Genomic DNA, 17,646 nt, shown 5'->3' with positions numbered 1-17,646 from the left:
ACTTGGCTAGAAGAAGCATATATTGTTTACCAATAGCAAACATGAAACTGCAGTAAATCAAAGTATAATGGAAGAACTATGCTGTATTTTTCTTAATTTTCGTCTTTTGCAGACATGATGCTGTGGGTGGCACAATGTGTTCATTTTTAATATTTAACGATTTTTTCCAAAGATTTATAGAGTCCAAAACTTCAAAGAAAACATAAATAATCCTGTGACTCATGTTGCTATTGTTTAGTAGGAAAAGTAATGCCTTTATTTTTCTTATCAACTGTTTTTTGTGCAGATTGTCTCCTGAAAGCTATGATTTTCAACTCGCCCAAACCATGTATGAAATAATCAAACATATTATTGGAGCAAATGTTCTAACCACGTTTCAGGAAGATTGGAAAATAAATATGACGTCTAGAGTGTAAACAAGAATTTACTAAAGCAACATAAGGAAAACTGCCCCGTCAACTGGTGGCCATGTTTTTCAACGGATCGAAACGATTTTGAACTTAGCTAAGATATCATGAGAACAAATTTTCTGACACAGTTGCATGGTGATTCGACTAAAAATGTGACTTCTTGCATGTTATTAAGAAGTAACGAAAATTACACTTTATGTGACTTATAGCGAGTTAACAAGCTATTTTTCAATTTGACTTAGTTTTTTACCTTAAATAACACAGTTTTGAACTCAGCCAAGATATCATTGGGACAAATCTTGTGATCAAGTTACATGAAAATCGGCAATAAATGTGTCCTCTAGAGTGTAAAGTAGACAAATGTTGATGATAGAAAACTCACAATGGACAAAAGGTGATCAAATTGTGCTCAGGTGAGCTTAAACGCTAAAAAAGAACAAACCATCTTCTTGAACTCTAAGATTAACATGTTTGACTAAAGCGACGGATGGGTAGTTTTGTGCTTATTAATTTCGACCCCTAAACCCCTACTGAAAGTAGTGTCATAAACAAACTATAAAAGCCATGATCTGGGGAAAAATGGGACTTAATGCATGTTTGTAAATGGTCATTTCTGATTAGCCTGTGTGGAAGACACTTTCTTCATAAACAGGATTTTTGTTTAAAAAAATACTTTAAATAAAAAAATCCATAAAGGCTGAAAGTGTCGTCCCTGATAAGCCTGTGCGGACTGCACATGCTACTCTGGAACAACACTCTATGCTCATGCATTTAGCCCTGTTTTCACACAGCTCGGCCCAAAAGTACTTGGACCTGGTTACCTTCTTCAGTTCCACGTCCACCACTTTAGATCCTTGGGTCATCTGTTCCAACCTGCGTTGTTGATCATGGTCAGTGACTGACCAGTACCACCTGAAACAACACAGAAGTTTAGCGACTGACCAGTACCACCTGAAACAACACAGAAGTTTAGCGACTGACCAGTACCACCTGAATCAGCACATATGTTGAGCCTAATACTACAGCCTGCGCTTGTTGATCAGCGTCAGCGACTGACCAGTACCCCCTGAAACAGAACATATATTGAGCCTAATACTCAAGCCTGCGCTTGTTGATCAGGGTCAGCGACTGACCAGTACCCTCTGAAACAGTACAGATATTGAGCCTAATACTCAAGCCTGCGCTTGTTGATCAGGGTCAGCGTCTGACCAGTATCCTCTGAAACAGTACAGATATTGAGCCTAATACTCAAGCCTGCGCTTGTTGATCAGGGTCAGCGACTGACCAGTACCCTCTGAGACAGTACATATATTGAGCCTAATACTCAAGCCTGCGCTTGTTGATCAGGGTCAGCGACTGACCAGTACCCTCTGAAACAGTACAGATATTGAGCCTAATACTCAAGCCTGCGCTTGTTGATCAGGGTCAGCGACTGATCAGTACCACCTGAAACAACACAGATGTTCAGCGACTGACCAATACCCTCTGAAACAGCACAGATGTTGAGTCTAATACTTCAGCATGTGCTTGTTGATCAGGGTCAGCGTCTGACTAGTACCACCTTTGCCTAATACTACAGCAGTATCAATCATGTTTCTAGTGTACTCATTTGTCTGGTTGTTCTCGTCGGTCCGTACGTTTAACACGTCCACTTAAAATAACTCTCATGAAGTGTTGGACAGTTAAAGTTTGTCAATGTTTGAAAATTCATTCATTTTGTTTGTTAATTAATGATAACTATGACACGCACTCTCATGATTTTCTGTTTATATTGATACTCCAGACTAATGATATGACTATGTTTTTTCTATCAAATGTGGGGCCTGAAGCGGAACCCATTCCCAATGAAAAAAAAGTATACATTTTTCCTAAATGGGACATAAGAATGCCAAATTGAAGGTTTCCGAAAAAACAACTTAATTTGTCTCAACATTAAGTTATGTCCCATCCAGCTTTATAAATTGCACCTTAGTAAATTAATAATGAAATCAATGTTATTCTAAATGTTATATGTTAGTAAAAACAACACGATTGTTTCCAATCCAAAGGGACCCGGCCCCATTCCAAAATGGTGAAAAAACACTTTTTAATTTAATCTCATTACATGTAACTGTCTAGGTGTTTTGAGGGATTACGGAGCGACTGACACACATGCTTATAAGCCACCTTTTATGCTTGGGCTTAATCCTATGACTATTTATAGTGCATGTTTCTGTTTTTCCAAATCTCAATGTGACATCATTCCAAAGGACATCATGAGTGACATCATACCAAAGGACATCATGTGTGACAACATACCAAATGACATCATTTGTGACATCAAACCAAAGGTAACATTTGTGACATAATACCAAAGGACATCATTGGTGACATTATACCAAAGGACAACATTTGTGACATCACACCAAATGACATCATTGGTGACATATTACCAAAGGACAACATTTGTGACATCACACCAAATGACATCGTTTGTGACATCACACCAAAGGACAACATTTGTGACATAATGCCAAAGAACATCATATGTGATATCATACCAAAGGACAACATTTGTGACATCATACCAATGGACAACATTTGTGACATAATTTCAAAGGACATCATATGTGACATCATACAAAAAAACAACATTTGTGACATCATACCAAAGGACAATATTTGTGACATCATACCAAAGGACAACATTTGTGACATCACACCAAAGGACATCATTTGTGACATCATACCAAAGGAAAATATTTGTGATATAATATCAAAGGACATCATTGGTGACATTATACCAAAGGACAACATTTGTGACATCACACCAAATGACATCGTTTGTGACATCATACCAAAGGACAACATTTGTGACATAATACCAAAGGACATCATATGTGACATCATACAAAAGGACAACATTTGTGACATACCAAACGACAACATGTGTTACATAATACCAAAGGACATCATATGTGACATCACACCAAAGGACAACATTTGTGACATCCTACCAAAGGACAACATTTGTGAAATCACACCAAATGACATCATTTGTGACATAATACCAAAGGACATCATATGTGACATCCTACCAAAAGGACATCATTTGTGACATAATACCAAAGGACATCATCCGGCAGTGCTCCAGCTGTGATTTGAAAAGGGCAGGGTGGGGGGGGGGCTATTTTGTCAAAAGGGCACTTTCGACGCGCAGTATTTTGTCAAAATGGCACTTTTGAGCGCGCAATGGTATGTGGAAAGCTCCCTGTTGCATATTACTTTTATGTTATTTATTATTTTTAGAATATATTATTACCATTATTATTAAACCATGCAATTAAAGTGTCTACAATGAAGAATAAATTAATTTCAATGTAATAAGTGAATTATAAATTATCATAAGTTAACACAATTTTTTTTTCAATAAATACAAGGGCAGGACGGGGTCTCGGAAGGGAAGGGCTGGGCTTCAGAGTGGCAGGGTGGGGCGCCCTTCCATTTAGACCCAGCTGGAGCACTGCTCCAGACTTATGATATGATACTTTAAATCTCATTACACATAAATGTGTGTGTGTGTGTTTTGAAGGTTTGCGGACTGATGGATACACATGCCTATACGCCACCTGAAATGCTTAAGCTTTATCATATGACTATTGAATTTGTGTGTTTCTGTTTTTCCGAAATTGATACCAAAGAACACCCTCTTTGATTAAATAAACATCGTTCAACATAGGTAACAAGGGATATTTGTTTTCATTTCTGACACAGTTGCACTATTTATACGCATTTAATAATAGAAGTTAGACAATATTTGGTGAATGGTGGATAAGTAATAAGTTAATCATGTCCTGCACTTATCAATACAGTGTTATCAACGCCTAATACTGGTCTGTTTCTAGGCCTCACATTACTTCATGTTTATCCATTCTACCTTAAATGCTCTGATATAATCCTACATACATGAAATAACAACCCAGTTGTGCAAAAATCTTGATAATGATTAATCATCAAAATTAGATCGTGATAACCAAGGTTGATGTTCAACAAACGAAGATTACTTTTACAAATGTAACTAGATTTGGTTTGAAAAAGACTATCTGGTAATTTGATAGACTACAATTATTAATGGTCAAGGCACAATAAAACCGTGATAATCCTCTAATACACAGATACACCATTCAGATAAAACCAGAGTGTGTTTGGTGGACCTCACTAATGATTGACATTCCAGATAAATATTATACTTGATTATATGCATAACCCCTACATATTCATTTGAGCCTCGCTGTGGAAAAACGGGGCTTAATGCATGTGCATAGAAAGTTGTGCAAGATTAGCCTGTGTGGTACCCACAGGCGAATAAGGGACTACACTTTCCACATAGACTTCCTTTCACTGAGAAATTCCATAATAGTGGAAAGTGTCTTCCCTGATTAGCCTATATGGACTGCACAGGCTTATCAGGGATGACACGTTACATACATGCAATAAACCCTGTTTTCCAGCGCAGGGCTCATTTTCATTATTCAAAAAATGAATAATCTTACCTTTCAGACTCACAAGCACGGTTTCACCATCGAGATATCCACTGCTTTCATCACACGCATTATTTTCTGGAGTAGCATTATCAATGATCACAACATGAGTCCAATTTGCGGTCACCATGCTAGTTCTAAGGGCTGCTGCGTTACCGATAGTGTTTTTTTGTTTACACTCACTTGTTGCTTGGTTACCATCAATGGTAACTTAGTAACCAGCATTGGTTGCATGGTTACTCTCAGTTATTGATTGGTAACAATTTATTTGATTATCTTCAGTTGTTGTGTGGTTACCATGGTAACCATAGCTGGTCATTTGGTTACCATGAGTGGTTAAAGGGGTGCAGATGTTTTCATACTGTGATTTTGAAAAAAATGTCAGATAAGGAGGAGCTGGTGTTACCCTCTGCAACAGAAAAGATCATTTGATTGACACTGCGGTGAATAAGGTTTACACTAAAAATATGATTTTACAAACCAAGTGTTTGAAATCGCACACTTAGTTTAGAAAACGTGTTGTTACAAATAATGTCGAACCACCGTTACACAAATATTTATCAGACAGACACAATAACTTGAACATACTATTTTCTATTTAGTTGCATTCGCATGTGTAAGTTAATTTGTATAATTTTTCTTATAATCTTGATCCATAATTTAAAACTAATACAACGTTTATACTTTTAAAAAGGGCGTTATTGTATATATATTCAACACTTACATTTAAACAAACACATAAAAGCCATTACAAGATTAAAAATGCCAGACGATAGTAAACCATGGTAAGGTTAGCAAATGTATGTCAAATACGCTCGTTGCACTGCCCAAACCTCCACATTCACGATGATATCATGCAAAACAAAGAAAGGTTGCCGCTCTTTAAATACGTGTGAAAATATCAGTAGGCAATCCATATAATCTTAATTGTTCAACATGTATTGAATTTTCACCACGCTGTTCAAATCTTTTGTTTAATTGCATGTTTGGTATAACGACGATTTGTATGATGTCACATCGTTGTTATATACAGTACAAACAAAACGACCAAAGATTTTTTTGCTACTGTCATTTTTTATACATGTAATACGCGATGCATAAAATCCTATTTATTTTTGCTCTATCGCATAGAAAGCTTAAGGCTTATTTAAAACGCTCTCGAGTCCGTTTTCTGGGACTAGAACCAGTACGTGGTTTCTATGGGGTGATCTAAAGAACACTCCCAAACTGTACCTGATATGGTGATAATGTCTCCGATCTGAAAGTACTCAAGCTCCCCAAGCTCCACGTCATATTTCGTGTTCTCCACCATGAACTTTTCCCACCCACTCATGACGACATCACGATGACAGAATTATTTGACAATGGTCCTCATGGTTTTTCGCAAACTTTTCTCTGTCAGCCTCTTCAATGGCTACTGAATGTCTATTGGGAATATTACTGCCTTCGACGTAGTCTTAAAAGTTCTGGTGCAATTTTCCGCAATGCTGCAACCAACCATGTGATACCATGTGATACCCTCTCTCATTAATACTGCTGAAATTAAAAATATGAAAATGTATACAGATGTCTGCACCAGGTAATTTGAATAACTTTCCGCTTTCATTGATTTTTTGTGTGACTTGAAAGTCTCATCTGAACGAAAATCCAGTTCAAGCAGAAAGTGAAGTCCCAGATAAGCCTGTGCAAACTGCACAGGCTAATCTAGGACGACACTTTACACACATGCATTAAACCCAGTTATCACAGAAAGCGTTTCATATTGTATCAGCATTTTTCATTATTTAGAGTACTGGGGATTCCTTGCTGTCTAGTAGGTCGCCATGGCGTTGTAGATATGGTGTCAGCCTAGCGATCAGGAGGTCATTGGTTCGATTCCCACTGTGGGAACTTCCTATAGATCTCCCCAAAATACATAAAGTTCAAGATCTACCCAGCAAATGAACTTGTTTCCATAAGACTTCAGCTTTAATGCAATTGAGCAAAAATATATAGGTTTTAACTACCTGCGGTCGAGATGCAGCTGCCGATGTTTCTCAAGGTCAAGTGGCTCTTTGAAGGTCAGATTGCACGTGTTATATTTTAACGTGAAGCTGGCGGCCTCATTGTGGGTCACACGGTGTCGGTACAGCAAAAAAGTACATACATGTATATAAACGAGGCGTGCAATATTATATAAAACTGATGGGTTACATTACATATGGTATGGTTCTTATTGCATATTCTAACTTGACTATATATATCAACAATTAAGAAAACATATTTCAGGTAGCGTCAACACATTTCGAACGGATAATCATTTTCATTATGAGCAGTAAAATACGTAGACGAACTAACGAGGCGGGTAATAATGCAATGAAAAGATAAATTACATTACAAATTATATAGTTGCCTATAAAATATTCTTTCTTTAATTTATTTTATATATAACATATTATAGAACGGAACATAATTTGCAATTCGACTGGTTTTAACATGGATGACGCTAAGATACACAGAAAATATAATTTTGCTAAGGCATCTTCGGAGAGTCATTACTACAATTATCTACAGCTATTATTTAGAGGGGTGTAGCCTTTAAGTCTTTACCGGTTAAGACATAAAATGATTCAATCAATCAGCTCTAAATAGCAAGCGGCATGGTGTTTTGTGTTGGGATGGACGAAAAGAGGATTAATTAATATAACGGGATCTTATTGGGTAAGTGTGTAGCGTTTTCATTTCCGTGGATTTTGTAGGATGGTATGAATTAATGTCGGCAATTATGTCGGCTTATTTTGTGCACTAAGTGAAAGTAATTCTTTTGCATTAACATTGATATTTTTTCTTATTTGGGTCATGACTGATTTCCATTTATGATTAAATCGATTTTGTTTATTGTTTTATTTATTTCGTGTTTTCAGGAGAGGCTTGATGGTTCTTGCTCCTGTTTGTCGCGTATGGATGGTCATACCAGGGGTAAGCGTTTAGTACTGCTGTATTTGAGCGTCTGTACAAGATAACTATTGATGCAAGGCATCAAAGGGCGTTGGGAATTTCAGTGTGAAATGCACTCAATGAAGTTACATGAAACGATTTTTTTTTCTACTGTCAATATTAATATTTTGGCCGACTATTTTAAACAAAATAGAAAAAAGATACTGGAATAACCATTATCTATGATTGTGTGTTATAACCCCCAAATAACCATTATCTATGATGTTGTGTTATAACCCCCAAATAACCATTATCTATGATTTTGTGTTGTAACCCGCAAATATTTCATAGTTCATTTTATTTACATTTGTTTCCCTTTTTTACTGGCATCCGTGTGAGGTTTCATTAATGGAACAGAACTGTGTAGGTTTTAAAAATCTACTTCATCTTGTAAGCGTAATTTCATATTTTCCTCAACTTCAAGGGGAGATGATTCTAAACTAATTCTTACGTTGCTCATTAACGATAGGGGTTGAGCACTCATTGATATGAAAACAATATGAAGGTTTTAATGTGTTTTCGAAGCCCCCACCCTCTCACACATATATTTCATGGGCATAATAACAACAAAAAATGGTTACAATGAACAGCATATTTATTTAAACTAGAATGTCTACATCAAAACAAAAAGTTTACATAGAACACAAATAAAATAATTTGATTCTACTGGAGCTCGAACATTGGGCTTCTCACATGTGAAGCGAACGCGTAACCACTACACTGCGGAACCGCTTGTAAAATCACCTTCTAACTAAGATATTAATAAGTGACTGTAGTGTAACGGTTATCAATAAAGCGATAAACCGTGTAATCGCTGTCGTCTTGTAAAGTTGAAGAAAATACGCGCTAACCAAAAATCGAACAGCAAAAGTCTGCGCTATTGTAACAAAAACCACAAAATAAATATATCTTGATCATGTTTTGTTTTTATACAAAATCAGAAAGTTTCACCGGTTCGCGTATTTGCCCAGTCCCTGTGATCTTTTATTGTTGCCCAGTCCCTGTGATCAGTGATTAATTAAAAGAATTAGCTTTGCATTATTGGCAATAAAGGTTGTAGTAAATGTAATAGGCACAAATGCAGTACTTATTTACACTAGTTTACACAAAAAATCACCACTTTGCAAGATATTCTGACAACAAAAATATATACATTGATCCGTAAAACAACTTCTCCAATAAGCGAAAAAAAAACGTACTACATACGAGTCGCCGCACTTTAGTGCGACGCCAATCATTTATCTAATTATTAAGTAGTGTTTAAGGTGTGTGATAATTGTAAAGCCTATTGATCTAGGTGTTTTTCAAGTTCTGTTTTCAGTTGCAGTATGTCAAAGGTTGAACTATGTACATGTGCGTTAGGGGGGAGAGGGACATATGACGGGGGAGTAGCATGAGGAAATTATTAAATACAAGGCTGCACTGTGAAATACAAGGCTGCGCTGTGAGATACAAGGCTGTACTGTAAAATACAATTTAAAGGTTACAGGTGTGAATATATCAATTTGTACCGTCTGTTAATATGGTGTAGCGAGGATATTTTGTTTAATTGTGTTTGGCATACCCTTGTATATGCAACACTGATAGCTGTCACGTGAACTATGATCACCAAGGTCACAAGTGTGAAGATACGAGCCTCGCTGTTGAAAAACATGGTTGGCTGAATGTGCTTACAGTTTTATCTCAGATTAGCCTGTGCAGTGTGCACAGGCTTATCAGGGACGACACTTACCTTCTAATATTCTTACAAGAGGGCCCTGATGGCCCTGAAGCGCTCACCTATTGTAGAAGACTTAACCTTCTGACATGGTTTTTGACCCCACTTGACCCAGAGTCATACATAGTCTTGATTTTGTCAAGATAAAGTTTCTGATCAAGTTTGATCAAGACAGGGTAATAAAGAATGGTAATATTGGTCTTCTAAGATTTGATTTCGTGAACTAATTTTTGGAAGCACATGAACGTTTTTCAAACTCAACCTAGATTTTGTGTTGATTATCATTCTGATCAAGTTTTATAAAGATTGAATCATAAATATTGCTGTTAGAGATTTTTAAAAAAAATTTAGCGTGTGACCTGTTATTTTTACACATATGACAACTTTGTCTAGATATTGTCAAGATAAACATTCTTACAAAATTTTCATCAAGTTTGAGTTATCTTAATTAATAACAATCTTAGATTTGACGTATCGACCTACTTTTTGGACACACATGACCCATATTAGAAATCAGCCTTGAAAATGTCAAGATAATCATTCTGACCAAGTTGAATTTAGTCGAGTCATGTATTTGGCCTAAAGTGTGCTTACAAGATTTTTCCATTTTTATGATATGTAAATACAGATGGCAAAATTATTTGAATATTAAATTCAATCTTTGCCATTTACATATTTGAAAGATTGTAATGTTATGAAAACCCATTTTTCCATATTTTTTACTAAACTTTAAGACCGTGATTCAACAAATACTACAAGTGATTTGAATTGATCATATGATAGGGTGTGACATGTCAAACTTGTTTATAGAATAACCAGTTTAGTGTCAGATGTCGGTAATAAACAATTTAATCTGACAGTAGTAGAGAACTACAGTTAATTGGTTATTAAAACTATCCATTTTGGGACTGTGGAGACGTTACCGAACCAACAGTCTCATATGGTACATATTATAAAAAATGTTTAATACAATACATAAAAAACACTGAGATACATTTATCAAGTTAAGCTAAATTTCTGACAAAACATGACCAAATGTGTGATGTATACTGTTGGTCACACTTGTGACCTTGGTGATCATATTTCACGGGGCAGCTATCAGTGTTGCATCTACAAGGGTATGCCAAACACAATTAACCAAAATATCCTCGCTATACCATATACACTGACGGTACAAATTGATATATTCACACCTGTAACCTTTTAATTGTATTTTACAGTACAGCCTTGTATCTCACAGCGCAGCCTTGTATTTCACAATGCAGCCTTGTATTTACCAGTGTAGCTTGTATTGCACAGTGCAGCCTTGTATATCACAGTGAAGCTTTGTATTTTACAGCGCAGCCACCTCGCTGTTGGAAATGGCATAGGATGTTCAGAATCTGGTTTTCCTGATTTTCAAGCATGTTTGAACCGAATTCGAGCACTTTCTAATCATTGTTTAAGGTAATGATTGTTAATAAGCATTTTTGGGCGCCTCTGATTGTTTTCAAGCACATTTCCAAGTAAACCTTCATTTTCAAGCACTTTTAAAGGTCAGTGCCAATCCTGTCTTTAACCCATTTGAACTTTTAGCATTAGTCCGTTTAAAATTTTCACAAAATAGTTTTTCTTCTTCCAGATGAAGTAGTACATCTATAAGATGCTGAGCAACAAGAAAATTCGTTGAATTCATATCCTCCGCGATTATACTTCTGGACACAAAAGTATTCTGGACGGATGGACAAGGCCAATGTGCATCATCCTTTTATCCATATATACACTCATACCAAGTTTCAATGATATCCGTCAAAGTACTTCCAAGATATGGGTCCGGACACACAAACAAGCATTTGTCAAGATACAAAGGACCATAACTCCGTTATTATCCGACGGTGTACAATGACATTTGGCGTACATCATCCTCTTATCCATATCCTCTTATATATATATACGTATACCAAGTTTCAATGAAATCCGCCAATGCACTTCCAAGATATGGCTCCGGACACAAAAGTGCCGGACGGAAACGGAAGTACGGAAAGATGGACGGACGGAAGGACGGACAACGCCAAACCAATATCCCTCCGCCTATGGCGGGGGATAACAATAAGCTGAAGACAATAAAGTATAGAAGAAACATGCATAACCGCCGTCATCACTTGATTTCTGGTGTAAAAACTTCACGATCTTTTTATATTCTTCTATTGCCAAATGTTTTATGTTGGGTGTTTGATTACTATTGAAAGGTATGTACTTTATTAAACAAGAAGTTCATGTTCCCTAAGGTGCAAACCTGATACCCAAAGGAACTGAACTACTTTGAAAAGGTGGAGTTCAAAATAACAAATGTTCCGCGGTCGTAGACATATGCCCCTCCAAACAGGGCTTGAACTAGTAACCCCAATTTCAGTAGGGGTCATCTACTGGCCAAGGCCAATGCAAATGTGACGTATCAAGCCAATCATTCAATTTGTTGACAAGTTATTGACCGTAAAGGTTTTCACACCTAGTGTGATTGTGACCTTCACCTTTGATCAAGTGAACCCAATTTCAAGAGGGGTCATCTACTCTCCAAGGCCAATGTACATGTGAAGTATCAAGCCAATCGGTCAATTCGTTGACGAGTTATTGATCGGAAACGAACTGGTTTAACAACATTCAGACTGGTCTACCGACAGACAGCCAGCAAAACAATATACCCCTTCTTCTTCGTAGAGGGGCATAAAGATGCTAGTTTTTCATTTTTTTTCAGTAAAACATAGCATCTATAACCACAGCTGTTGTCAAACGTAAGTGCTGAAATAATGTGATTATTCCCCATATGTCAATCTTAACACATACATAGTTTCATCAACCTGGCTCGAGTACTTTTTAATTGACTGCAAGATCCAGAAATTTGTGTTTATTGATTTTGGTGACCAAAGTATTCACAATTTGTGTTAGACAAAAAACTGAACCATCAAATCTGCCCACATAGAGTTTAACCCTTTACCACTAAGATACATTTTAGAAAGTTAAATTTAGTTAAAGACACTGGATTCAAGTTTTAAAGGCTTCATTTCCAACCTTTAGATACGAATCAGCAGCAAACAGCATAAAACCTGAACAAACTGCGAGTTTCTTGCAGGCTGTTCTGGTTTTATGCTGTTTGCCCATAGCCATTTTCACTTTGCTTCAGTGTTAGAAAGATTTTAACAATCTACCAAATATTATGGACAAAACTCCCAACGTCAAAGGTCCAGAAATTCAGACTTTTGACATTACAAAACATAATGAAAAATATTGATATTGAATGGAAAGTAACATTTGCTGATAACTGGGAAGGAGTTTGATCTTGTTGCGGCCGAATGACAAATGATAAAGTAAAATATTGTTAGAAATGTTTATAAACAAAGAGAATGTATCATTCGCACATACATTTAATACTCTCCGCATTCGTGACACAATGATTTGAAATCGTTGAACACATTACAAATATTTTAAGACATAATAATTTCAGATCAATTCAATGATAATATGCCATTCTCTAGTTGTACATTATTTTGGCAACAATTTAGTTTACATGCTTACTTAAAGGAACCGTCAACCACGAATGATGAAAAAAGACAAGTTGTAAAATAACGTATTTTTTCAATTATTAGTTCATATTGATTAAAATATCGCGTGAGCAAGTGAACAAAACACCAGACGTCGTGAATTTTGATATAAATTGGTTTGAAATCTTCAGGGAAATAATGATGTTCATATGCATATGTTCATAACATTCTCTTTGGTACATGTTATTTGTCAAAAGGCCTTTCATAAAAAGAAACAAGATAATAATTTGTGTACTAACAATCATGACCATATCATAACAAAAATACCCAGAAATGGTGTACAGTTATAATATTGATTCTTAATCAATCAATTTCACACAAATACACACTCAATACTAACAATAATAAAGTCATTAGGCACTAACTCTTTTAAAAATACTCATGGTAATTTTTTAGTGACGTTATAAAAATAAATACAGTGTCCAACAAAAACATTTATTAAATATGAACAGTTTATCTCAACAAACATAACTTCACTTTCTGACACTAAATTGCCACTTCAAATGTTGCTGCACATACCGTATCAAATGGGCCTCATTTTGGGGAAACTAGGCTTAATGCATGTTCGTAGAGTGTCGCCCATGATTAACCTGTGCAGTCCGCACAGGCTAAGCAGAGACAATTATAGGTTTTATGGAATTGTACGTTTAAATGTAGAATTACCAAACTGAAAATTCAGTTTAGGCAGAAAGTGTCGTTACTGATAAGCATGTGCAGACAGCTACTCACATTGACCATGCATATTACACAAGAGGGCCCTGATGGCCCTGAAGCGCTCACCTATTGTAGAAGCCTTATCCTTCTGGATTTTAGCCCCAATTGACCCAGATTCAAACATGGCCTTGGTATTGTCAATATAAACATTTTAACTCAATTGACTGAGTCATTAATGTTGCCTATAGCATGATAAGAAGGTTTTTCTAGATTTGACCTAGTGACCTACTTTTTGGACGCACATGACCAAAATTTATACTCAGACTTGACATTGTCTAGATGAGCATTCTGACCAAGTTGAATTGAGATTGAGTCATAAATGTGACCTATAGAGTGCTTGCAAGGTTTTCTAAGATTTGACAAGTTGACCAAGTTTTTGAGCATAATTGACCTGTTCATGTAACAGTTATGAGATTTCAATACGGATGGCAATTTTATTTAAATATTCGATTGAATGTTTGTTTTTGGAATATTAAAAATGTGTAGGGTTATAAAAACCAAATCATTTTCCATTTATAAACTATTTTATTAAACTCGAAGACGGTGTTTCACCAAATACTACAAGTACTTTAAATTGACCATATCATACACTGTTACATTTAAGACTTGGATAAAAAATAAACAGCTTGGTTTCAGATGTCAGTAATAATCAAATAACATCTGACAGTAGTACACATTTACAGTTAATTGGTGATTAAAACTTTCTATTTTAGACTTGCAAAATCACTGCCAAACCAACAATATACATCATACATTCATTCATTTTTATAAGAAATTTTGCATACTTTGATATTTAAATTAATGCTTATCTAAGTGTTTTGTTAATGCGTAGCTTGTGCACGTTTTTTGACAATATGCACAAGTCAAAAGGGTCTGGCAATTTATTTTAAATACGAAATCAACAATTGTAATAAATAAATGTACATATGAGTTATACTACCATATTGCAAATTGGGTACTTCAATACAAAAAAGAGTGTCTCTAATGCACAAAGTAGATATTACCGCTATGCACTATTCAACTAAATGTAAATGTGAAAATTCAATTTCTGAATTTGGTAATCCTTGCCATTTGCTACCTCTAGAAAATTACAGGTTAATGTGAAGTTGAATTGATCTGTTTTAAGCAACAACATAATTGCATGCTTACAAAACACAGTCTCAATATATTATGTTGAGTTTTGTGAAACAGAAATTTAATGAAGTGTTTATAAAAGGTTATGTCTTAAATAAATATTGCTTTAAACAACCATAACTAAATAAGTGTGAATCATAAATTCACTTGGAGCAGTGATGCACACATTAACTACGAGCAAACAACAATAACTCTTATGTGGAATAATGTTTTAATTTGAGTAAGAACAGTGTTCCCCCAAATAAAAAGCGAATAAACTCTGTTGTTAGTGGGACAATAAATAATGCTTAATATCTCGTTTACAATTTATCATATGTTATAGTTAAGATAAATTTAAAACAGTATCTAAAAATTAGATTATTTAAAGAAAAACAATATGGCATATCTAAAGAAGCAACATAATACCACAGTTTTTTTCTTCTTCCTGAAAACTTTTGTGAAATTGAGTTGGAACAGTGTTGCCCTGAACAGGCGATATAGTCAAAGGTAATGGCAAATAACACGTTTGACATTAAATACATGTCTAATTGTCATAAAAAAAAATCTAAAAACAACAATGGAAGAAATCTGTAAATAACATCAATTGTTACTCTATGAAACAAAACATTTCTTAAAACAGAACAAATGCTGACAGAGTATAACATGAAATGTAAAACCTTCTCTTCCCATCTGCATCCTGTAAAACCTTCTCTCCTCATCTGCATCCTGTAAAGCCTTCTCTCCTCATCTGCATCCTGTTGTTCATTTTACTTTGCATAACAATCACACAAACATATTGTAGAGCATCACAAATGACAACAAGGAAGTCACATACATGCCTATTCCTCATTTCCAAGATAGAGATCAAGAGCATAAAAATACACTATTTATAAACAATTCAAATGAAAAATAATCATGAAAGCGATTCAGTTGATTCCTTGGAACAGATGGTAGCTTGCTTTCAAAGTGTGTGACAGCATACTAAATCATCCAAGGAGAATTAAACAATTAAACATAACACCTAATAAGATAGCTTTGATGCCATGACTTTTTTATGACAGCACTTTATAAACCTAGGAATGATCTAACATTACTCTGCAACAAAAAAAATCATTCTAGTGAATATTGAGATGAAAAAGAACACTTAATGCAAGTTCGGTGTTGCCAAGCATTCATGTTAAAAGTTAATGTTCCAAAATGTTTGTACTGAATCTTGTGAAACAAAACTATTTTACTTTAAACAAAGGATGTTCGCAACACTTGTTTGACCCACAATGATGGATGCACTGCTCTTGTTGTAACAGACTGACTGTGGTTCATTAAGTCCATCGCTCCTGGTAGCAAGAGTTGCAAGCTTCTTTTTGCCTTCACCATCCAGCTGTAGGATTGTGTTGGATGATCCTCCACAGACCAGCACCTTTCCCAGGGCGGTCGCATGTATACCCGATGGCAACTTTAGGTCTGGGTCTGTGAAGGTGCAGAGCACTGTACCATCTCTGGCCAGGGTGATGACCTTGTCGCGATCAGAGTTTGTGACAAATATCTTGTCACCTGACGGACTCATTGCACACATATATACTGTAAAAGAGAGTAGAATCAATGAAATAATTTTTTTACAGGATCATGATGATAATTAAGTCACGGTTACATCTTATTCACACCAGCTATTTATTTTAATTAATAGAGTATGATATTTCTAACAATGAATAAATGATTATTTACTAAAACCCCATGAGGTACACATCAATATCATTCTCTAAGTAAGTAAATGTACTCACCGACATAGTCAGCGCTTGCCTACATAAATAATGTTATGGAATTAATTGAGATAGTCTCTTAAATCAACACTTACTCATAAACAGTAAAAAATAAGTCAAGACATCACTTGGCAAAGGAAGGACATCATTAATGATTAGGTTTCATTTACATAGGGTGAAAGTATAATGTCTATTATTTGAAAACAAAAGTATCTGCAACATGCAAAAGTAACTTAACAATTTGACGTTTAAGCGAATATGTATACAGCATAATAAAATATGAAAAATCCTTATAATTATTTCAAAATGTACCCAGATATATCCACCAATGTATTACCTGTGCAGATGCCTGATTCATCCTCATACAGCGTATTGAATACTTGTAAAGTGCAGTGCCAGAAGTGAGAAACAGGTCTTCAAGATTATTAGCAATACCCAAACACGAATGTTGAAACCGCAACTTCCTGCCCCTAACCAGCTGCCCATCATTCACCAAGACAAACTGAACCGCATGTCTCATAATGTCATCCACAGAAACAGCTACTTCACTTGGTGATATTTGACACATATATTTTGAACAGACATTAACATCACAATGTCCCACCACCTGATATTGATGATCAAGTAGCTTAATTCTCCTATTATCATCTGCGACAAGCAAGAATCTGATCATTTGAGAGAACACTGACGGCCGTTATATCAAAGCTCTACTTTCCATCACTTGGTATGCTCACATCATACTTTGACTTTCCTTGCACAGTCAATACCTTTTCTAGGTCACCATGCGGAGGCACAGTCTGAGTACATACAACAATCCTCCCCAGACCTGACAACTTAGACAGGTGCTGTTGAAAATAACTT

At 35.7% G+C, this 17,646-nt stretch overlaps 1 protein-coding gene across 4 annotated transcripts in view; it reads left to right on the top strand.

Annotated features, from left to right (window-relative positions):
- LOC127847672 (E3 ubiquitin-protein ligase TRIM33-like) overlaps window positions 1–17,646 on the top strand; it is a 414,404-nt gene that overhangs the window by 207,068 nt on the left and 189,690 nt on the right. The gene's annotated exons all lie outside the window — the stretch shown is intronic.

Source organism: Dreissena polymorpha, chromosome 10 (assembly GCF_020536995.1).
Source record: "Dreissena polymorpha isolate Duluth1 chromosome 10, UMN_Dpol_1.0, whole genome shotgun sequence".
Taxonomy (NCBI): Eukaryota; Metazoa; Mollusca; class Bivalvia; order Myida; family Dreissenidae; genus Dreissena; species Dreissena polymorpha.
This window is presented reverse-complemented; position numbering and strand designations above follow the sequence as displayed.